The sequence below is a fragment of the Cebus imitator genome, unplaced genomic scaffold (assembly GCF_001604975.1).
Source record: "Cebus imitator isolate Cc_AM_T3 unplaced genomic scaffold, Cebus_imitator-1.0 Scaffold86, whole genome shotgun sequence".
Classification (NCBI taxonomy): Eukaryota; Metazoa; Chordata; class Mammalia; order Primates; family Cebidae; genus Cebus; species Cebus imitator.
In genome coordinates, this window is record NW_016107401.1 from 4,920,834 (window position 1) to 4,944,970 (window position 24,137).

Sequence of the window (24,137 nt, forward strand, 5' to 3'; positions counted from 1 at the left end):
TTTTTGAGACAGTCTTGCTCTGTAGCCAGGCTGGAGCACAGTGGCGCGATCTCGGCTCACTGCAACCTCCGCCTCCCAGGTTCAAGCAATTCTCCTGCCTTAGCCTCCCGAGTAGCTGGGGCTACAGGCGCATGCCACCACACCCAGCTAATTTTTGTATTTTCAGTAGAGACAGGATTTCACCATGTTGGCCAGGTTGGTCTCTATCTCTTGACCTTGTGATCTGCCCGCCTCAGCCTCCCAAAGTGCTGGGATTACAGGCATGAGCCACCACCCCCAGCTGGTTCTAGAAGGTTTTAAAAATATTTTGGGGTAGATTCTTTAAGATATTCCACATAGATGATCATGTTATCTGTGAAAAAAGACAGTTTTATTTTTTTTCCCAATCTGTATACCACTTCTTTTCTTTTCTTCTTTTATAGCATTAGCTAGGTTTTCCAGTACAATGTTGAAGAGCAGTGGTGAGAGGGGATGTCCTTGCCTTGTTCCTGATCTTAGCGGGAAAGTGTTAAGTTTTCACCATTAAACATTAAGGTAGCTCTATGTTTTTTACGTATGTTCTTTGTCAAGCTGAGGAATTTCTCTTCTATTCCTATTTTGCTGACATTTTTTATTATAAGTGAGTGTTGGATTTGCCAAATGCTTTCTCTGAATTTATTAATATGACCAAGTGATTTTTCTTTTTTAACCTGTTGGCTGATGGATTATATTAATTGATTTTCTTTAGACATTTCTTACAAGGCAGCTATACTGGCAACAAATTACCTCCATTTTTGTTCATTTGAGAAAGTATATATTTCTCCTTTATTTGAAGGATAATTTCACAGGGTACCAAATTCTCAGGTGGCAGGCATTTTTCTCCCAAAATGTTAAGCATTACACTCTTCTGTCTTATTTGTTGCATGGGATTTTGGGGCAAAGTTGGATTTAAATCTTACCTCTGTCTTTCTATAGATAAGATTTTTTATATATATATATATTATATATTATATATATCTTATATATAGCATACATTTTATATATTTTATATTTTTATATATGTCATATGTATATACATACATATATATATGTGACTTCCCTCATATTTTGTTAATATTGACCTTTGATTTTCTGAAGTTTGAATATGATATGCCTAGGTGTTTATTTGTTCTCTGGTCTTGCTAGTTTTTTTCTCTCCTTCTCCTCCTCCTCCTCTACCTTCTTTTTTTTTTTTTTTTTTTTTATCCTGCTTGATGTTTTCCAAGCTTCTTGGGTCTGTGGTTTGATTTCTGGCATTAATCTGGGGAATTTCTCAGTCATTATTGCTTCAAATATTGCCTCTGGCCCTTTCTCTCTTTCTTCTCCTTCTAATATTCCCGTCAGACATATGTTACATTTTTTGTGTGTGTCCTGCGGTTCTTGGATATTCTGTTCTTTTTTTCCATTTTCTGTTCTCCCTTTTCAGTTTTGGGATTTTCTATTATCATATCCTCAAGCTCAGATATTATTTCTTTAGCTGTGTCCAGTCTACTAATGGGCCCATCAGTGACCTTCTTTATTTCTGTTATAGGTGTTTAAAATCTCTAGAATTCCTTATTTTTGAATTGTTTCCTAAAATTTGCAACTCTCTGCTTACATCATTTATCTGTTTTTGCGTGCTGTGTATTTTTTTATTAAGACCCTTAGCTTATTAATTGCCATTAAAAAAACTCTTTGGTCTGATTATTCTAACAACCTTGCCATGTCTAACTCTGGTTCTGGTGCTTGTTCAGTCTCTTCAAACTGTATATTTTTTGGCTTTCATTATTTCTTGCAATTTTTTGTTCAAAGATGGGCACCGTGTACTGGGTAAAAACACCTATGGTAAATAAAGCATTTTGTAATACAGTAACAAGATGTGGGAGAGGAGTGTTTTATATTTTTCTGATTAAGTCTCAGTGGACCTGGACTGTGCACTTCACCAGTGCTTCTCAGTTTCCCCCACTCCCATTAGATGGGACAGGATGGCTGGAAGAGTCTAAAGTTGGCATTTTCCGTTTCCCCACATGGAAGGCTAGAGAAAACTGGAGTAGATATTTCTCTTAGCACAGGTAGGTTAGGTTATGCTACATATTCAGCAGCTTAGGCTCTGGTAAAATAGTTTCTCTTCATAGCAGACCTTGTTAAGAAGAACAGAATGCTCCGGTGTATTTCAAAATGTTCCTTTCCTCCTGCCCCTGCCAAAAGCACCGGGGGTGGTGGTGGGGGTCATTTTTCTCTAATATTCACAGTCAGGATTTGGAAGAGATCCTGGCAGTAAAACTCACAAATACGTTGGAACCTCCCTATGACTGGTTCCCACTGGAATTTTTAAATCTTGGAGCTGGCCACACTGAGCCTCCAGCAATTCATCAATTATAGTTCAGATTTCCTTACCCCAACACTGGTTCCACAGAGTTTTCTGCTTATAGCTTTCTGCTCCATTATGTTATTCCCTAAATATACCCACATCTTTTAAATTTGAGGGGCAGCAGTTTGACCAATGACCTTATTTATCTGACATATCTATACAAAGTTGTTGATTTTTCAGTTTGTTTGGGTTTCCAGCTGTTAGGATGGAGCAGTGACTTCTAGGCTCTCTACATGCCAGACCAGAAGTTAAGGGTCTGTTTTAAAGTTTTGTTAAGTCTATTATTGTTTGAGTTACTACCTGTATCATAACCTTAAAATGACACCAACATTTTGTTTAAATTAATTTATTTTCAGAGTTTCACAAGACTTCTCAGAAAAATTTTACCTTGCAAAAAATTTTAATTATAGGTCAATGAAAAATAATCAGAATAAATCAAGGTAAATAATTTAAAAATTCAGATGACAATAATCATTTTATTTCCCTCTTTGAGTCCTATGGATGGCTTCACTTAGAATAATGTAAAAAACCATGAAATTAAAATATATCTGCAGATGAATCATAAGATGTAAGCCATTTGAGAGTAGAATCTGTGACCTATAACAGGCATTCTATAAATAATTGTTGATTGACCAACTGATTTACTCGTAAATTCTATGCTAAATATCAGTCTAGGGATAGTTGACCAGGAGTGCAATATAAAATAACTTTTATAAATTCTGAGACTTAAAATGTGTTAAAAGAAACACATTTTAAAAAAAACATGTTTTTAATTAAAACTTTAAATAGCTATTGCTATTAGGTGTATTCTGTTTCTTAGAAAGTATATAATTTTGGCCAGGCATGGTGGCTTATGCCTATAATCCCGGTACTTTGGGATGCAGAGACAGGAGAATCACTTGAGGCCAGGAATTTGAGACCACCTTGGTCAACATAGCAAGACCTTACTCTATAAAAAGTTAGCTAGGTGTGGTGGTGCATGCCTATGGTCCCAGCTCCTTGGAAGGCTGAGATAAGAGGATCACCTGAGCCCAGGAGTTCAAGGCTTTGGTAAGCTATGACTGTGCCACTGTACTCCAGCCCAGGCAACAGAGCAAGACCCTGTCTCTTAAAAGGAAAAAAAGAAAAGAAAAAGAAGAAAAAGAAAATGAAAGACAAAGTGCACAGTTCATCTTACATTCTAGACCATTTAAAACTATATAATCTTCATTTCTCGAACTGTGGGCTGAGATGACTGGGTGAGCTTCAGCAAACTCACTTGGGATCTGCAAGGCATTTTAAATATGCAAGAAAAGACAGCACCCCCAGTCTATACTACTACTATTAAGTTGTTTGGACCTAAATGCTTATTACATGAACTGTCAAGTAATTCTCTTGCCTTAGGGGAACCATGAAAATATTACTGAGACACTAAGGGTACTGTGAATTGAGAAAGTTTGCAAACCTCTGATATAATCAATCATTTAAATATGAATATGTTGCATATGAATCAGAAAAGGTAACATTGGAATTCACTCACTGTCATTAAAACATACAAAATGCAAACATTAATGCACAAATCTCACTTTAATAAAATAATAATGGACAATTTAGGAGCATAAGTAGTAATTCCTAACATGTTGATTTTAGAAGCTCCCATTTACGTCAACTTTTTGGAATTGAAAGTGCATTGACCAATAGACAGAATGTTAATTAACAAAAGCGATAATGTTCCCATTCACCCATGTTAAACCTATTTATTCCATTATGTAGCTATGGCCAATTGAAACTACACTGGATATACTTAACAGTTTTTTTTCTGATGAATGTTTCTACTACCTTGTAGGTGAGATGCCAAAAGGAAGATTATACTTTGTAGTGAATAGTATAAACAATGTCCTTACATAGAAACATACACACATGTCTATGTTATGTCCCAAAGGCATTCAGAATTGAAGGCAAGCACCAGCCACATGTGTGAGTTGATAACCATTGAAAGCTGGTTGCTAAGTTACTGAGAGCTAGTTACTGATAGTTATTTGATACCTCAAATGCTTATTTGAGAGAATAAGTAAATTTCCTTCTTTCTTTTTTCTGAGACAGAGTTTTGTTGTTGTCGCCCAGGCTAGAGTGCAATGGTGCCATCTCAGCTTGCTACAACCTCCACCTCCCAGGTTCAAGTGATTCTCCAGCCTCAGTCTCCCAAGTATCTGGGATTACAGGTGGCTGCCACCACACGTGGCTTACTTTTATATTGTTAGTAAAGGCGGGGTTTCACCATGCTGCCCAGGCTGATCTCGAACTCCTGACCTCAGGTGATCCACCTGCCTCGGCCTCCCAAAGTGCTGAGATTATAGGCGCGAGCCACCGCACCCACCCAGAATACGTAAATTTCTTTTATTTTTATTATTATTATTACTTTTTAATCATAGTTTAAGTTCTGGATAATAAGTAAATTTCTATATAGAATTTCTTCAAAGAATTTGTTTTAATTTACAAACTAATTAAAATTTTTAGACCACGTTAAAAAGCCAAAAGAAGGCCAGGCGCTGTGGCTCACACCTGTAATCCCAGCACTTTGGGAGGTCGAAGTGGGTAGATACCTGACGTCAGGAGTTCAGACTAGCCTGGCCAACATGGTGAAACCCCGTCTCTACTGAAAATACAAGAATTAGCTGGGCGTGGTGGTGGGCGCTGGTAATCCCAGCTACTTGGGAGGCTGAGGCAGGAGAATTGCGTGAACCTGGGAGTTGGAGATTCTAGTGAGCCAAGATCGTGCCACTGCACTCCAGCTTGAGCAACAGAGCAACACTGTCTCAAAAAGCAAAGAGAAATACACGAAATTTAAAAAATATACATTTTATTAAACCTAATATACCTAAAATATTATCATTTCAACATGTAATTAGTGTAAATATTATTAGTAAGATATTTTATATGCTTTATATTGAGTCTTTGAAAGCCAGTGTGTATGTTTTACGGTCGACACTCATTTTGGACTCGCCACATTTTTAGTGCTTCCTGGCTAGCATATTGGACATTACAGGTAGGGACTCTATAGTAAAATCACTTGTTGCTTGGTAAAAGCTGATTCCTGGACTTTTCCCCTGACTTACAAAATTCAAATATCTGAAGGAGTATGTAGTCATCTAAAATTTAAAATTTTTTCCAGATGATTCTTCTACATGTTAACATTTAAGAACATTTTACTTCTAGGGGTGGTGCATGATTAATCTCTCTCCAAAACACACACACACACACACACACACACACACACACACACACACACGCACTACACCACACATGAGTGTTAATCCCAGTTAATGCTTATTTTCTTGGAAGAGAAAGTAAAGTCTTTTTCTTCTCTCTGCTTCTTCTTGAATAAACCCTAATGCTTCTCATACATGCATTTGTTTTTTAAAATGTATTTGTTGGTGGAAAGAATTCATCTATTCTCTTTGAAAGAGTTCAGAGTCTGAGAATGTGTGGTATGCAAGGGCACCTCTGTTCTTACCAACTGGTGGCTATTTCATGCGATTTGCAAAATTTAACAGGCACAATTTATTAGACAAACTTTTTAAAAGCAAAAGCGTTTTTGGACAATTCTATGCTCAAGGTTGGTGAAACATTACTAAATATTTCCTGAATGGGTTTGGGACACTCAGAGAAATAGTAAGGATAGCCACAATGTTTTTTCTCACAGAGATAATTTATTATCACATCCACAGCAATGACAAATGGTAATGAAAGTGAAAGAAAAGAGTAAAAAAATATTCAAGTGTCAAAAGGATCATTCAATCGCTCTTCAGAAGCAGGTAACTTTTTACACAATTCCTATTGGTAAAGCAAATACAAACTGAATTCTTGTGTTAAATGTGTTTACTTTTCACCAAAAACAGTAACACAGACAGTGTGTTTCAATTAAAAGAAACCCTGGAGCAAAAATGTGTTACAGTCAGGGGTAGAAGCAGGGTGTATCATTATCTCGTAGGCACAGCAGTCAAGATAATGAACAGCTAAGAAGAGTGGACAATGGAAGGTGAAGTATGACTTGTCATGAAACTGTCAATAGAATCTGAGCTCACTTTCCATTAGTAGGTGCTATGAAATTGCAGGGATATGCTGAGCAGCCACAGAAAAAACTAAAAGTGGCTTGATAGCACTTAGTAATTTTAAGTCGGATTTAATATTTGCCATTGTTACCAAATGCCTTAAAGCAGCGATTTCAATGTTTAATTTCTCTTCTATGAGTTGATGGTCTGAATTCATCCCATATTGCCTTGACCACAAAACAGAAATTCCTCAAGTGCTTTCTCTTTGAGAGAATTTTTTGTTGTTGCTGTTTATCTTCTTTAGAATGAAATGTAATAGTTGAATATCGTTTAGATTTCTGTCTCTTCTGAAGGGTAATGGGGTATTTTATAAATTCAGCTGAGAGATGGGTTAAAGGTAGATTGGGTTTAGGTAAAAATTGATTGTTACTGAACTGAGTTCAAGCATAAAAATCCCAAATGGATAAAATCTAGGTTGCAGACAGGCCAAAAGAAACATAAAAAAGAATCAGGTTGGATTTCAAATGAAAAATTCACTAAGACTCCATGTCCAGGAAGACACATTGAAAAAAAAAATCTATGTCTGGTGGAAGAATCAAGGAATTATAAGTACTGTATAGCTATTTTTGATTCATTAATTTGTTCACTCAACATGGATTGGACACATACCTACTTCATGCCAGGTGTTGTTCAAGATCCTGGGACACATGAACAAGACAGGCAAGGTCTCTGCTCTGATGTAGGGAGACGCACAATAAACATATTAGAAAACAAAAGCCAGGCGTGATGGCTCATGCCTATAATCCCAGCATTTTGGGAGGCAGAGGTGTGTGGATCACTTGAGGTCAGGAGTTCGAAGCCTTTCCAACATGGACCCAGCCTCTGCTTAAAATACAAAATTAGCCAGGCCTCGTGGTGCATGCCTGTAATCCCAGCTACTTGGGAGGCTGAGGCAGGAGAATCACTTGAATTTGGGAGGCAGAGGTTGTAGTGAGCCAAGATCGTGCTACTGCACTCCAGCCTGGGCAACAAGAGCAAAACTCCATCTAAAAAAAAGAAAAAAGAAAATAATTTCATAGAGCAATAAGTGAGATGAAGAAAATACAATGGGCATTGTGGTAGAGTGACTATGGGGCTTGGGGCAGCCGATCAATGAGAACTTCTTGGCAGAGAAAATGGTTTCAATCCAGAGGCGGAAGAAGCTAGAAAGAGAGAGATCTAATTGGATCTGAGTATTAGTACAGGAAGGATACAGAAAGAAACTACAGTCTTTCTGCCTTCCTTCTGAATGGTGAAATTCAACCTTCTTCCTTTGAAGAAGTCGGAGCCCCTTCTGAGAATTTTTGATGTAGGTCCACTGATTTCTTCCTTCCTACATTTTCTAGAAATGTACAATTTGTGGACACACTAAGTTTCTAGATAGTTTCTCAGGTTTTTTCACTTCCTGTATTTCAGGTATAAGAATATCTTCCACCCTCATGTTGGGTATCCCAATGTCTGTTTCTGGAGCCACGTGTTGACTCACCAGAGATAAACCTTGTGTCTTGCAGATTCTATGTATTTTGTGTCAGGCATGGAGTAGACACACTGTAAATATTTTCTTTTTAAAAGAAAGAATGGGAAAGAAGAAAGTCCCCTAAAGCCAAGCTGCTAAGTTATGTTCTCATGCACAGTTCCAGGAGCTGCCAAGCTCAGGGTCTAGGACTGGTTTCAAAAGCATTAACAAGGAAGTTTTAAAATTCCTGAGCTTTAACCTTGAAGATTCCTATTCAGTAGACCCAGAATGATACCTGTGCATCTGGATTTTTTAATGGTCTTTAAAAGAATCTTATCATCAAACAGTTTTATGTCTGCTATTAGGCCAGTGGTAGGTGAATCTCATTTTTCTCTGTCAGTGACTTCCTTGACTTTAGTTATTTGTTTGTTAACTCAGCCTTTCAGTAAGTGGTATATTTGAACTACAGGCAACAATTAAGATTATTCTTATTGTGTTTAAGCATACGACAGATAAAGTAAAGGTATGTTTTGTTGTTTCAATTCAAAATTAAGAAGGCAAATGGGTCATCGCACAGGTCTCTTTTGAAAGGAGCAAAATCTGCCTGTCTGAACCAGTTGCCATCCTGATAATGAAATCAGTTCTCTTAATAGCTAGAAAGTTTACAAATTGAAGCATTATTTAATAGCGTATGTATTCACACTCTGAAAGCTTTGGATAGTTAGTTAGGATTTTAGATTGGAATTCAACTTTTTCCCCCTATTAAATGCCAGCCGGGTGAGTTGCATTAATGACGGTGGTTGTGTTTGAATGTGAATGGGGGACATCTGGCGTTATCAGGAGATCAAACGTTGGGAGTCTGCATGATGACTCTCATCTGTTTGTCACCCAGCAGGTGTAATGGATAGCAGGCATGTGGGCTGTTTGCCCAAGTTAATGCACAGGCCTAATATATTGAGGGGAAAAGAAGTTTCCCCTACAGTTTTAAAGTGTCGCAGCTCAAGGTAGGTGGACATGGCGGGGGCGGTCTGAGGGAGGGTTGGGCTGGGGGAGTGGATATTTTCCGCTGCACCAATTTCTTGAGTAAAATCGCCCGTTTTCTAGCCTACAGGCATTTCCCTTGTCCCGTTTCAACAAACTTCCACGGCCCAATTTGTTATTCAAAAATTTATGGAAAATGTATGTTAAAGTGAAAAGGGTACATTGTGCAGAAAAGGGAAGCAGCTTGTAAGCATATCATTATGCGTGAGCCATGGGGCCCGCAGATGGCACTTCTACTCAGAAACGAGAGTCGTGCCAAAAGCTGAACTCTAAATACATTTAAATCACATATCTTTACTTAAAAATGGAGTATTTTGGAAGGAAAAGCAGATGATATTTAAGTACACAAGTGGTATTCTTTTGTTCCTCGTATAATAGAGCCCTTTACAAAAGTCGTTGCCTTCTAAGTGTGCAGTAAGCCTTTCATTCCTCAAATTCCCCAGAGGATTTAGTTGCAGTGCATGGCTCAGTTCTTAATAGGATTAACCATTGAGGTAGTACCTTGCTACCAGAACAACTCTTGAAGTATCCTTACAGTTATTGAAAATTAAAGGATTTGTTTTGATTACTGTGTTCGGTGTTAAAAGCAAACCTTTGTTTTGCACATTAGAAATAGTAGCAAAAAATTATCATGACATACGGGCTTCTTATTTTAATTGAAAATAAATTTTGTTCTTAGACTGTGCCAATCTGTTAATTAATTAGGGAGAAGGTAACAAAAGGGATGAAGGCATTTGTTGGCTGCTTCTGGAAATATTTCTTTTTTAATACAGTAATTATGCTGATTTCTTGTTTAGAGTGTGGTTATATTTACTATTACTAGAGAATTTGTATTTTAAAGGGTACAGCTCATGTCAGTAAGACTAACACAGTAATCAGGTCACTTTTATTTTTTTCTTTCGGAAGGGTGGTATTATTTCTACTGGCACCTTATGCAATGAGTATTTAGCTCTCAAATTGATTTTGAATGTGTATCCCTAATTTTTATTGATGCCATTAGATCTGACAGCAATATGATTAAAATACATTGTGTATATTTTAAAATTCAGCACATAACCTTTTATTTTAATAATCTAACAGCTTGATCTGTTTAATGATTGTACTTTTAGAAAATACAAAAGTGTAATTATGTGTGTGTATATATATATATATATTTATATATATGACATTTGGTATATGGGATCTTTAATTTTCAAAATATTGCAAACACATGTTATTTCTAATTTCTTTATCTCTTCACATTCTTCTAAAATATTCCATATATAGGAAATTCCTTTTGATTGCAGTGGCCTGCATTGAGTTGCTGTGTATATGTGTGAGGGAGAAAGGATTTGTTGTGTGCAGACATGCACATCTATGAGTAGTGTGAGAGACAGAAATATTAATTATTTCTAAAGAAATAGAATTTCATTATTTTTAGCTAACCACAAATAATACATGGTGATGGCTAATACTGTGTTGATAAATAGAAGCCCAGTGGGAATTATTCTTAATGCAAAGATAGGAATCAATTTTGGCTATTGGTAAAGTGCTCATTTCGAACTGAAGGCCCATACAGCCAATTTAAAGGTGCTCCAGAAGTGTTAATTCCTGGACTGGATAGCTTACTGTGGCTACTATGAAAATTCGTTGTAGACAACACTGGTCAGGATTTGTGGATTTGGAAACCAAATTCCTTATAAACAGAACACCCTAAGCTTCCTTCTCTTTCTTTTGTTGCTGTACTGTATCACTTTCAGAGGAATGCTACAGTTAGTGTGTATTCTGCTGTCATTTTGTAGTTCTGGTCGTTTTCATCAAGGATGACTGTGTGTTGATATCCTATTTTAGATGGTCAGCTCACTTGATCTTTGTTCACCTGCTCACTTGAATAACTGTCCCTGGGTGGTGTGAGTGCTGGGCAAGGGAGTGCGGGAACAAATTCATTTGCCTCCATATCAAGGAGTGAATATGATGAACAACTGGATGAATCTTTGAGGGATATTGTGGGTGATAGTTGAGAGGATCAGATCAACAATTAAATGGGTTTCTCATGGACAGAGGTTAAATATGATAATTACTATATTACCAAACCAGGGAGTAGGATGGGGCATCAGTTAAGGAGAACCAGCTTTCATACACAAAGGTCAGACTCTTTTGATGATTTAACAAGCATTCTTATTCCATGGGTTAGTTCCCATCTACGTACATTTAAAAATTGATGATGAGAATTTTATATATCTCCTTATATATTTCTTGAACAAATCAAATGTCCCAGAATGTTTTAATGCAAATCAAATCCCAAGCAACATCTTTTGGCAGGTTTTAATTTTTCTTAATGATTTCAAATTTCCTGAAAATGAGTCATGTACATCCCTCAAAATAAAGGAAATAATCAGCAAGGGAATCACAATTTCTGGTGAGACCTACAGGTTTCTCCTTATACCAATTTGTCTTCAAAAATGGTATTTTGTATCCCAAGCTATTCAGTATATGAAAACAGTCCTTATATGATCTAGTACTCATTTGATTGCACTCTAGGCTTCCATATGACTACGATTTTATGTACTTTAGGAAAAGCAAATGAACCTCAACTATCTATGAATTAATTATAATTAGTGGCCGATTTAATGTTTTCTTTTACATTTCTTTTTATATGTACCCTTCTGAAACAAACATTATTCTGGGCATGCAATACACAATTATTAGTTCAAGTTGAAGTGATTCTGTATAAAATTGGTCTCATATTTATTCATTCAGAAAATAAGCAGGGAGAGAGTGCATATTTTATAAAACTTCAGTAATTTCTGTACCAAATAACCCTTAAGCGAAATAAGATTTGACCCTTTCAGAATTGCTTAATGAATCGGTATTACATGCAATATCTTTCTAAACTTCTGCAGAATTTTTTTCCCTTTTTTGAAGGCTTTGAACATAAGCTTTGTCACAGATCCTGCATTTGAATGTTGAAAATATGATTGTATTTTGATTGGCTTGGAGCATCTTTAAGATAGAAGCCACGTATTCTAAGCAAAACCATGCCAACATCTGACAGATTATTGTGGAAATCTCTGAATTAAATTAATTGAAATCCTGTCCTAAAGAGTTCTAACTCCAAGATTCCATGTAATAAGAATAAGACACTTTTTGAACAGAAGTGGTTTTGGAGGGAATAAAACATATTATTTAAAAAATCAAGGTGTGCTATTTTTCATTTATTCTAAGCATATCTTGTCATTACTCATTGGCTGCCCATAATTTCTTTATGATATTGGTCAGGATCACCAAACACTATGCTCTGCTCATTAATCTCTAACATATACTTGACAGTTCTCTAATCTATTTGTCATAACCACAGTGGACCTTCAGATCCTGAGGGAAGTTTCAGGAGCCTCTGGATGTTTTGAAATCTTTTTCCCCAGCCCTTTCCTCCTAAGATCCAACTTAGCTAGCTTGAGGATATCAATGAATTTCAAATAGCATCTGTGATGAGGCCACTTGCTCCACTGTGCAAATTTGCCTTTAAAAGCAAATAAAATGTGACATCCTCCTTCTTCCTCTGGAGCCTGAGGAGCACATCCACAGCACAGTGGTGTGTTCTGCACTGCACATTGGTCGAACACTTTCCTCAGGATAAAGGAGGTGAGGTGCATTGAACAACCATAACTTTAGTAGAGACTTCTTTACATAAAGCAGAGTTGTATTTTAGGCTGCTCACATTTAACAGCATCACCATTCTTAAGTGACGTTTGATGTGTCTTTCTGAAGTTTAATTGTAGATAGCAAAATAAAATCGCATGGGTTAGCTTGCAGCATATATGTATATTATACACACACGTATGTATTTTATAATATATACACATATATAATTTGCATTTACTAATCTCCCATTCCTCACAATATGTATAATTATATATATTTTATATATATATGTATATATACACACATATATGTATGTATATATATACACACATATATATAAAATAATATTGAACAGAAGTGGTTTTGGAGGCAATAAAACATTATTTAAAAAATCAAAATCAAAAATTAAAATATATTTTTATATGAATGTGTGTGTATATATATATATATATATTTTTTTTTTTTTTTTGAGACTGAGTTTCACTCTTGTTGCCCAGGCTGGAGTGTAATGGCGCAATCTTGGCTCACCACAACCTCTGCCTCCTGGGTTCAAGTGATTCTCCATCCTCAATCTCCTGTGTAGCTGGGATTACAGGCACATGGCACCACATCCTGCTAATTTTGTATTTTTAGGAGAGATGGGTTTCTCCATGTTTGTCAGGCTGCTCTCAAACTCCCGACCTCAGATGATCTGCCCATCTTGGCCTTCCAAGGTGCTGGGATTACAGGCATGATCCACCGTGCCTGGCCAACAGTTTATATTTCATACACCTTCCTTAGCATCTGACACAGGTCCTTAAACAGCATTAGTGCCCAGTCACAATCATGCAGCCTTCATAAATACACAGGTCACCTGTGTTCTTTGTTCACCACAAGTATCACCTAGGAGAGGGCTGTTCTGTAGAAAACAATGTGAGCCACATGTGTTATTTTAAGTTTTTAATAGGCATATGATAAATAATAAGAGAGAGGAAAGCTGGTGAAATTAATTGTATTAATAGATTTTATTTAACCTGATATACCAAACTTTATCTTTTTAATGTATAACCAATCTAATATTGTTGAGATATTTTGCATATTTTATATTAAATTTATCGAATCTGATATGTATTTTACACTTGCAGTGCGTGTCATTAGAGAATACTCACATTTCAAATGCTCATCAGCCACATGTAACTGGTGGTTACTGTATTACACAGAATAAACCTGAATCTTGAAATGGTATCAGATACATAATCATCACTCAATTAAATATTTCTCAGATAAATGAGAGAATAATACCAGTTGACTGGTTTTGGTATATACAGACCAAGTAATAATTTTCTGTGTCATAAAATTATTTTATATACAAATATACAAATGACTCATTATAAAATTTCTGTATTAACTACTAGAGAGATCTTTTATTTAAGCTTAGAATATTTCTTTTCAGAATAAGGCTGAAGTTCTAAAACAATTATATGAACAGAAGAATGCAAAATGGCTTCAGTATTCTGAAATTCATCCGTTTGAACTTGTCATTTCATTTCTGCTGTGTGGAATGAAACTCATATGCTCATATTTTTATGTCTGTGAAATCTGTATTTTTATTCATTAGAAAGAAGTCAATTAATTTGCATTTACTAATCTCCCATTCCTCACATTGTAATATCATTCTCTTTATATCTAAAGGGAAAATTGTTAATATTTCTTTTAAGCCTATAAACTTAATTTCCATTAAGGGAGCTGGTAGTTTGAATGAAGATAACAACATCTTGCAAGTTTTATTCCTATTGTCTGGATTTTTATACGTTTGTCTATATCACTTTCGTTTGTAGCATTTGTGTAAGATATGTAGTCTGGTGTTTGCTTAATTTTTCTGATTTATATGTTTGATGGTAGAAAAGTTCATCTAAGTGATGCAAATTAAAGAATCTCCAAAATTTTCCCCAAATGTCAACAGTGTTTAATTATTTTAAATTGCTCATCTGATACTACTTTTAAATAGGGTATTTGAATATCTCAAATTGTCTACAAATATTAAATGGAAAGTTAAAATAGTTTGAATCAGAAGGAGACACAGATTAGCTGGCATCAATGATGTAGAAAGCACATTTCCAATAGAGAAAAATCTAGACATCTCATCCTTCTAGACATCTCTCTATAAATAAATTCACCTGGAATAGACAAAATTGTGCTTAAGTAGAACAATGCTATACATTGATTTTTATTTCAAAAAATAAAAATCAATGTATAGCATTGTTCTACTTATGCACAATTTTGTCTATTCCAGGTGAATTTATTTATAGAGAGATGTCTAGAAGGATGCTCACCAGAGTGTAAACAGTGATTACCATGGACCGATTGGTTCTGAATGATGTTTACTAACTTTTTATTAACTGAACTATTTAGATAGTTTTATAATGAGACTAAAAAAATTTAAAAATAAGTTTGCAAATACAGATCAGATCGTATTGTCATCACAGAAAATTCGGTATATCAACTGTAACAGAAATTTATATTTCAGAAAAAATATAAATTTTGAGTTTGCCTAGCCTTGTCATTTAATTAATAAAGTATTTAATTTCAATCAACATATAAGCTGTAATGCATCTTAATGTAAATGAAAACCTAATAAATAACATTTGGTAAAGATACCGTCTTAAAGCATTTGCCATTTGTTATTGAATATTTGATGAGCAAAATATACTAGTCAAAAATCTTTCTCGTTTATTCATTTGACAAATATTTATGATGCAAACAACAAAATATTGTTTGAGTAGACACTTTGGAAAGTAGTGGATTTTTATGTGACTCCACTAATCATAATAAATATTAATAGCTAGCGTTTATTATATGCCATTGTGTTAAGTGAATAATCTATACAATCTTTTACCACCACCTTATGAGTTAGATATTATCATTGTTATTATCCCTATCTTGTGCGGGCAGAATCCAAGGAACACAGAGGAGTATAACTTATCTAGGCTCACATGACTGTTAAGTGTGAAGCCCAGGCAGTGGAAGTATAGAGTCTGGTGATTTAATCATTACAGTGTAGAGTACTGTGTACATTGATCATGCTTGGTTTCTCTTTGACATGTTAGCAGCAGGCTTTTAAATTCTTTAAATTTATAATTAACATTGTACAGGATAACTAAGCACATAACATTTTTCTATTGCCTAAAAGAGACAGTCGTCTTATCATCGTTTTGTCACTCTAGATAATTCTTACCTTTAGACTAAATTGGTGATCTAGCTGGGACAAGTATCTGACTCTACCACAATTCCTCTGCACGCAGATCCCAGATGAAGTTCAGTGACTTGCCCAAAGCTGCACAGTTAGTCGCTGGGAAGGCACACAGGCCCTGTGTGCTTCTATTTTTCAGGCATAATTACTTGATAAATTTGTACTTTTCTTAATTATAAAAGTAATTTTTAAATTCAACCCATTGGTGGAACTCCTTCAAAATATTCTTGCCATTTTATTTAGTAATAAAATTGTTAAATTGTGGCTCTTAATAGCATTACAAACTAATATTCGAGAGAGATTAAAGGATCAGAACTGCACAAGTGAGTAAACAGACTTGATTATAAGGACACCTAATTATTCCAAGGTAGGATATAATTAAGTGCTAAAGCTGTGTGATATAAAGACAATAAAGGCTGCAGTGTTTCTAAGGAGGGAATCAAAGAACCATATTCCTTTGCTGGGCTCTGCTTGCCAAGTTGAAGGCTTAAAAAGTAAAACAAAAACAAAGCAAGTTTACACAAGGTCTTATAGTTTTTTCTAGTCTTGTCAATTTGTCTTTTAAAGACACATTCTTGATTAGTCAATCCTTTACCTGTCATTCTCATATAATCATATACCAAGGTAACGTATTAATAATAAGGAAACTAGCTTAAAAAGGAAAGCAAAAATGGATGGTAATTATCCTTTGTTGCGTGCCAGAAGCATCTTCTTTCAATATTACTCAATTTTGTATGGTAGGCATTGACCCATTTTACAGATAAGAAGATTGAGGCTTGGAGGATTTCAGGGACATTGAATGAGGTTGTGCTCATTAGTGAAGGAGATCATCCAAACCCTAGTGCACTGCAGCTTTAATTCCATTCTCCCCACTACATTTTGACAAAAGCCTCCCCCCACAACAGCCTGGAAGATCAGGATGCTAGCACTCAGCGCTTTTATTCCAGATTGTCAGGTGTCTTAGTGGAAGGCAGAAGGGCTTCTCAGACTGGTTGGGAAGGTGCAGCCATCAGTCAGAAATTGCTGCTTGACCTTGTTAGGCGGGTGTCTAAGAATATGCTGTGCAGCTGTGGCTGGGCAGGGGCACTCAAGATGGGCTTAGCCAAGCTGGCACTTCCCAGCTAATTAAATAATTTTACAGGCTGCCTTGGTTAGGCCAGACAAGGCGGAGCTCGTTGTGTTGACATGTGAAGGTATACATTTAGCATCCATGATGAGAATGACTTGAGCAAAACAGAGAAATTAGAGATAATTGTTTTCAATTGTTGTCACTCCCTCTTTTTCAACCCCTTGTTTTTCTTCTACTTCCTCACTGCCCCAGTTTTACTCGCCAGAGGAGGAGGAACTTAATGAGTCACTTAATGATGTCTTGGTGTGACTTAGTTTGATGTGTAGTCTTTTTCGACCTTGGTTGCAAGGGAGGGCAGGGAATTGCTTTGTATGAAGGCGTCAGTCATTAGGAGGTGAGCCCAACATCTCTGTTGATGAAGTTGAGACATGTAGCCTTTGAGTAGTGATGACAACAGTGACAAGGACAGCAAACATGTATTGGAGGAGTATTACGTGCTGGGCACTGTGCCAAGAGCTTTTATGGAATTTTATATTTTATCTTTGCAACATTTCTGTGAAGTAGGGGCTATAATATCCTAGTTTTCAGATGATTAAACTTATTCGCTCAGAGTAAGTTGTGTTGGGATCACTGGAACCTTCCTGTTATATAATATACCCCCACATGCTATTGACAATGGTATTAGCCAGTATATATTTAAATTTAAAAGTCAGCAAAATCATGCTCAAGTTGTATGGATGAGTAAACTGTACATTTTAAGATGAAATAAATTATTTGTAAATCTGAAGAGCAAACATAAGGTCTGTATATTGCCAGAAAGATGCATTTCAACTGTTCTCTCTTTCTTATAATGTGTATTTCTGCATTTGTAGTATAAACCGCATCACCTTTGAAGGATAACAAATAGATATTCTATAATTGTGGTAATGTATCTTAATGGTAATAGTCAAAGTGACTTAACTAGTTAATATGTTTTATACCATATTTTACGTTCCTCTATTGAAAGATATTCTTCAAGAGTTAATGTGTACGATTTAGTTCATTTAGCTCCTAATTTCAGCTTTCCTACATTTAGAAGATGTATGGTATTTATTTGCATTTTTGGGGTTTGCTTTATGTGCTCATTTGAGTCTTACCTATTTCTTTTTCATTTCAACAGTTACATCCAGCTTTTAATTGCCTAAGCGGTCTGGGGCTTGCTTCGTCATTTGGCTTTGCTGTGGAGCACTCCTGTAAAGCTAGCCGAATTGTACATCGAAGGTCCACCCTTTTGGTGAGTGGAATCATAGCTACAATTTTGTGTTTTGCTCTGCCTCAAGTTGTGTTTGCATTGTCGATCAAAGTGCTTTCATACAGGGCACAAAATAGGGCTTTTCCAGCTCTGTTCAGAAAAGGATTTTTTTTTTTTTCTTATGGACAAAAGTAATTTGTACTGTCATTTTCTGTCTTTGAAATTTGCTATTGTCTCTCCCACTCCCAAACCAATTGAATGGCTTTACAATTCTTCAGTCATACATCTGCCTCTTTTCTACCTGGATAGATCCCCCTGCGACTCCCCCACCTCACCCCACCACATAATTTGATCACCACGCTTTTCTTATTTGGTACCTGGACATGGAAATAAAACGTGCTGGTTGTGATTAGCTAGGCTACATAGCATCACACTGTAGAGTACAAAGGCCTTTTGGATGGAAAAACTTGGACCTCTTGATCTGTTAAATGTTGTTAATCTATACAGGCTGTAAGACAGCAAGCAAAGAAAGCATCATTTAGCTCTTCTCATGTTCCTAGTTAAATTTTTTCTGCTTTTATGGCCCCTGGACTTGTGTTCTCTATATTATTTCAACATCATTAGCCCTTTATATCAAGTATTTATCTCAGGTTCTTTCTTAAGACACCTACAACCATTTTCCTCCAGTCTTTTGCTGTTTAGATCTTACTTTTGTCTTTTTGCAGAACAATTCCTGCTGAGATGGCTCATTTTGGGGTGCAACAACTAAAGCGTTCTGTAAAGACCATGAATGCACTATGAAATTTTAATTTGAAGTCAGGACATCTGACTTAGCTAGAACATCAGCGACAGCATATTTTTAGTAAATTGAGTATGTATAGAGACTTTATGGTTAAGGATAATGTGTAAGAGGAGATATTAAAGACTCATAAGTAATTAGACAAACCAAGGGAAAATAGATCTGGATTAAATCCTTTTTTCTTCTATTTTTATTGTTGTTCCTAGCAGAAGTTTTTCTGTGAAAATGAGGCATTAGTGAAGACAATGTCTTAGGTTGCTGAGGGAGTAGAAATGGGTGTAAGGACAGGGTGAAGACATGAATACTCTCATGATGGAGGTGTTCATAATACAATAATCACCCTGGTTGGATCCGTCACTTTAGAAAGTACATATGGAGCAGCTTATATAATTCCTGCATGGGAATCTCATGAGGCTGTGGTGATAATTAAATTCGATGATGCAATAATGTACCTAGCTCAGTATTTAGACAAATAGTTGGGGATAAAGGAATGTTGACAGCAGCTCTAGCTACATTTTGCTGGCAAAGAAATTGAAGTGCAAGCAACATGTCTGAAATCTACCTGTCTACCATGGCTAGTTTTCCACATTCTTCTTGCTGGCTCTATAGGTTTCCATGAGTATGTGGCCTGAACAGGGATAATCTTCCATTAGCGTGGTAGCAGTTCTGTTGGGATTTTATTGTACTTTCCTTCTGATAAAGGTATTCATTTAATAAACAGTGCTCAGCACACCTTACCTTTCTCTGACGGATAGTCCTTCCTGGTGTCTCAGAGGCCAGCTTCAAATTGGCTGTGCAAGCATGCTTTGGTTAGAAGGCAAGGTGGAGAGTTCACAGACCAGGGGTCATTGTCTTCTGGAAGCATCCCCTGGTGCCACTGGTTGTCGTACAAGCTTGGGTCTGTCTTTACTATTGTTCTTAAGGAACTCTAACCAAGGGGTTAGGAAATACATTACGAATGCAAATTTGTCAATTTTGGAAGAAATAGGAAGGCGTATGGTAAAACATACCCAAGACTCTGGCATAGCCTATGCTAACCCATCTGTCCTCTCCCAGAGAGTCACAGACCAGAAAGCTGCAGAGTTAGAGAGTTTCATGGGAGAGAACCTGGAAGAATGGAGCCTGCCATGGAGGATGAAGCCTTTGTTGAGGCTTTCTAGAGGGTTTCCCTGTTATACCCAACAACCATCCCCTATTTTTCTCTTTGTTGTTCATCATCCCAATCTCATCATCTAATTTAATCTTCTAACTCAGTTTTTTTGGTTAAATGTAAAATATGGGGCCGGGCGCGGTGGCTCACGCCTGTAATCCCAGCACTTTGGGAGGCCGAGGCAGGCAGATCCCGAGGTCAACAGATCGAGACCATCCTGGCCAACATGGTGAAACCCTATCTCTACTAAAAATACAAAAAAATTAGCTGGGTGTGGTGGCGCGTGCCTGTAGTCCCCGCCACTCAGGAGGCTGAGACAGGAGAATTGCTTGAACCCAGCAGGCGGAGGTTGCAGTGAGCCAAGATAGCGCCACTTCACTCCAGTCTGGCACCTGGTGATGGAGTGAGATTGTCTAAAAAAAAAAAAAAAAAATGTGACAAGATTTTGTTTTGGTGCATGGTGATTGGGAAAGTAGGCAGAGGCTGGTAAGGAGTGGCATGGGGATGTGGGAAGGAAAAGGAAAGACTTCCTTAACAATAAAAGCAAATCTCAGAATCTCAAGTTTAGAGGATGAAAGCTGGAACAACTTGCTGAAGTTCTCAGGTGTTTTACAGTGACCTGGCTGAAAGCTGGCCTGCACATTCATTCATTTCTTCCATAATGTGTTGCCATCATGTGGTTAGGGCAGCATTTTCATTATTTACTATTGCAACTACAAATGTTTTGAATTATGGCTAATAACGAGCCAGTCATTGATGTAGGGCCTGGCTCGCAGAAAACTACTCCCAACTTTTAGAAGAACTTCCTCATGCTAGCTGCCTGGCATTACATTTCATTGAACCCATTTTCAAGAAATACCTACCTACTTGCAAAAGGACCCTGCAAGGCGTCTACCCTCTGCTGCTCATTTAGAGTGTCATTCTGAGCCCTAGTAGAATAAATGAGAATAGCTTTGCCAGGCAATAAGGGGCTTTATAAACACAAGCCTGTGTTTTCCCAGGTTTTCAGTTCCCTGACCACCCTTGGCTCTTTCTTTTTCATGTAGGCTTATGCCTGAAGTTTTAAATGCCATTCTCTTTGCTTTTTAAGAGGTATACAGCTTTTCTGGCCAGGAATCTACCTTAAACATGTTCATGTGACTTATTTTGCTTAATGAAGTTGTGTATAGAGTGGTTTTTATTCCACGTTGGATTCAGAGAAAATACTAAGTATAAATGTAGAGCCTTATAGTTCTAGGACAGCCGTACCTACTTTAAACCAGACTAGGATGAAATGCAAGAAGTGATTCTTTCATCATCACTAAAAATATGATTTTTGTCTCTTTTTCACTATGTAAAATATGAAGATAAAAGAGAAAGACCGTGAAAAATCATAGGGAAAAATCCTAATACTTTTAAACATTACCTTTGATAAGAGCTAAACAAAGTACATATTTTTCAGATGCTATTAAAATGAAACCACACTTTAGGGAGAATTCTGAAGAAAATAAAGAGACCTAAATAGGAAATATGTTTTAGGCAATGCATCCTGCTGTGGTGTGATGTGTGGATTTAATTCCCTATCAGTAGAGTACAAGCTGACATCTTCACTTTTCCTCCTTTTTAAATGGCTTGTAATAGTCGCTATGTACTAAATATATAAATGACCAAGTCTCTTTTAAGAAATAAGATTAATGCATTTTTCTCTCCTATAAAATCCATTTCCACATAAGTACTTACATTATTAGCACCCCGTTGAAAATATTACACCGAACTCTTTTTTCCTTTTTGTTTTTTGTCAGCATAGACACACCCTTCAATACTCAGCAGCTAACCTTTCAGATCAATGCATTTTGAGCTAGTTTTCTTTGTTTGTTTGTTTGTTTGTTTAACAGAGCCTCGCTCTCTGTTACCCAGGCTGGAGCACAGTGGTGCAGCCTCAGCTCACTGCAACCTTCATCTCCCAGGTTCAAGTGATTCTACTGCCTCAGCCTCCCAAGTAGCTGGGATTACAGGCATGCACCACCATAACCAGCTAAGTTTTGTATTTTTAGTACAGACAGGGTTTCACCATGTTGGCCAGGTTGGTCTCGAACTCCTGACCTCAAGTGATCCCCCTGCCTTGGCCTCCTAAAGTGCTGGGATTACAGGCGTGAGCCACCTTGCCCGGCCTGAACTGTTTTTTAAACTACACTATATGCCTGAGTTGCTTCTTACTATTGTGTGATTTACAACAGTTTTTTTTCTTTTTTTTTTTAATATTTCACATTTTATACCATGAAGTCATGTAATACGACATATTTCACAAAATATTTTCTTGGAAATTTAAAGAATAAATAGAATTTGGTGTAACTAGAACTAATATAGGATGCCTGTAGTGTTTAAACATAACAATTATCATGGGAAAATGGAGAAAGGAACATCTATTAAATATACGCCATATAACATTTTTAACTTATTTTTTTCTTTTTAGCATAAATTATGTTATTTAACCATTGAAAATAAAGTCTTCTTTAATCCTGAAAACTGAGATCTTAATAGGTTAACTATCTTGCTCAAATTTGTACATCCATGGGTGGGGGGGACCACATTTCTGCATTCATTCTGTTGCTCCAGATACTAATCCACTGATTGGACTTTTTGGGTAAGAAAATAATGAGATTATTCTAGTAAAAGACACACATTATCATAAAGAATATGATTGGATAAGTCATGATCTAGTAAATTAATGACGTATTTTTAAATCACACGTTGTTTGTTTAAATTCCCATTGTCACGCTGAAGTGAGAATGGTGTGCTCATTTACATTTGTCAATTGTCATTGGGATGTAGATTTTGGTTTACAAACCTTTCAGTGTATAAATCAATGAAGTATTTGTAACATGAGCTAAGAAAAGTAATTTTATTTTAAAAGATTACTGAAAATTTTAGGTAGCTCACTTGGAAAACTGAGAGGGAATCTCTTTGAATGGCTCACTTTACTATTACAAAACAGTTATAAAAAAGGCAGAGTAGTCTATAGATATTTGTTGTATCATTGAAACTATGCAAACCAGGAGGAGCAAATAGAATAGAATTTGGACAAAATCAAGCATTTTAACAAAGTGTTGAGAGAATATAAGAAAAACAAATTATAAATCTGTTTTGACTAGAACACTGAAGAATAAAATGTATATTGTTAGGCAATGGCTCACACCTATAATCCCAGCTCTTTGGGAGGCCGAGGTGGGTGAATCACCTGAGGTTGAGAGTTAGAGACAAGGCTGACCAACATGGAGAAACCCGATCTCTACTAAAAATACAAAATTAGCTGGGCGTGGTGACATGTGCCTGTAATTCCAATTATATGGGAGACTGAGGCGGAGGTTGCAGTGAGCCGAGATCGTGCTATTGCACTCCAGCCTTGGCAACAAGAGCAATCTCCATCTCAAAAAAAAAAAAAAAAAGTGGACATATTAATAAGGAGTATGGGTATAATATTACAACCATATAGAGAAAGTAAAGGAATACAGTTAATTCTTGTTAATCACAGCAGTATTGTTCCGTAAAGTGTCCAGAAATGCAGAATTAGCAAATACGGAACTACTGCTCCCCTGGAAAACACAGAGTTAACAAATGGCAAGCCTCTGGTCACAACATTTTCATCAACAAATCAACAGATCGATACATAATGTTGCTTTTTGTGTATTTCTGTTTAAAGACATCTTATTGAATATAAACTATTGATTTGTTAACATTGTAGTCACGGTCAATACACTACAACTCATGTCTAAGCAAAGCTTCTCTAACACAACTGCTTTGTGCTTACGATCTCTAGACAGCACTGCAGCACCATGCTTGGGGGCCCTCTTAGACAGTCACATCACAAGCAGCCCAAAATATAAAAAATGAATGACACTTGTTTGCAGTGTGAGAGCTGAAACTACAAGGCAGAGTGTCACCTTGTTGCACCTCGGCTGGAGCATGCATGCTGGATGATTCAAATATTTTGGCCCTCTGCACATGTACGTGAATGACCAACAAAGTGCTGTTAGTGTTCATTTTGGGGTTTCAAATAAGTTTTAGTTCATGGGCAAATTAACAAAAATGGAATCCACAAATAGAATATCTCTCTGTCTTCCTCT

At 36.6% G+C, this 24,137-nt stretch overlaps 1 protein-coding gene across 7 annotated transcripts in view; it reads left to right on the forward strand.

The window, feature by feature from the left end:
- TENM2 (teneurin transmembrane protein 2) overlaps positions 1-24,137 on the forward strand; it is a 1,289,478-nt gene that overhangs the window by 88,907 nt on the left and 1,176,434 nt on the right. For all 7 annotated transcript variants that reach the window (XM_037740622.1, XM_037740620.1, XM_037740624.1 and 4 more), the window contains exon 2: positions 18,014-18,127. The gene's annotated coding sequence lies outside the window, so the exon portion shown is untranslated. The remainder of the gene's footprint in view (positions 1-18,013; positions 18,128-24,137) is intronic.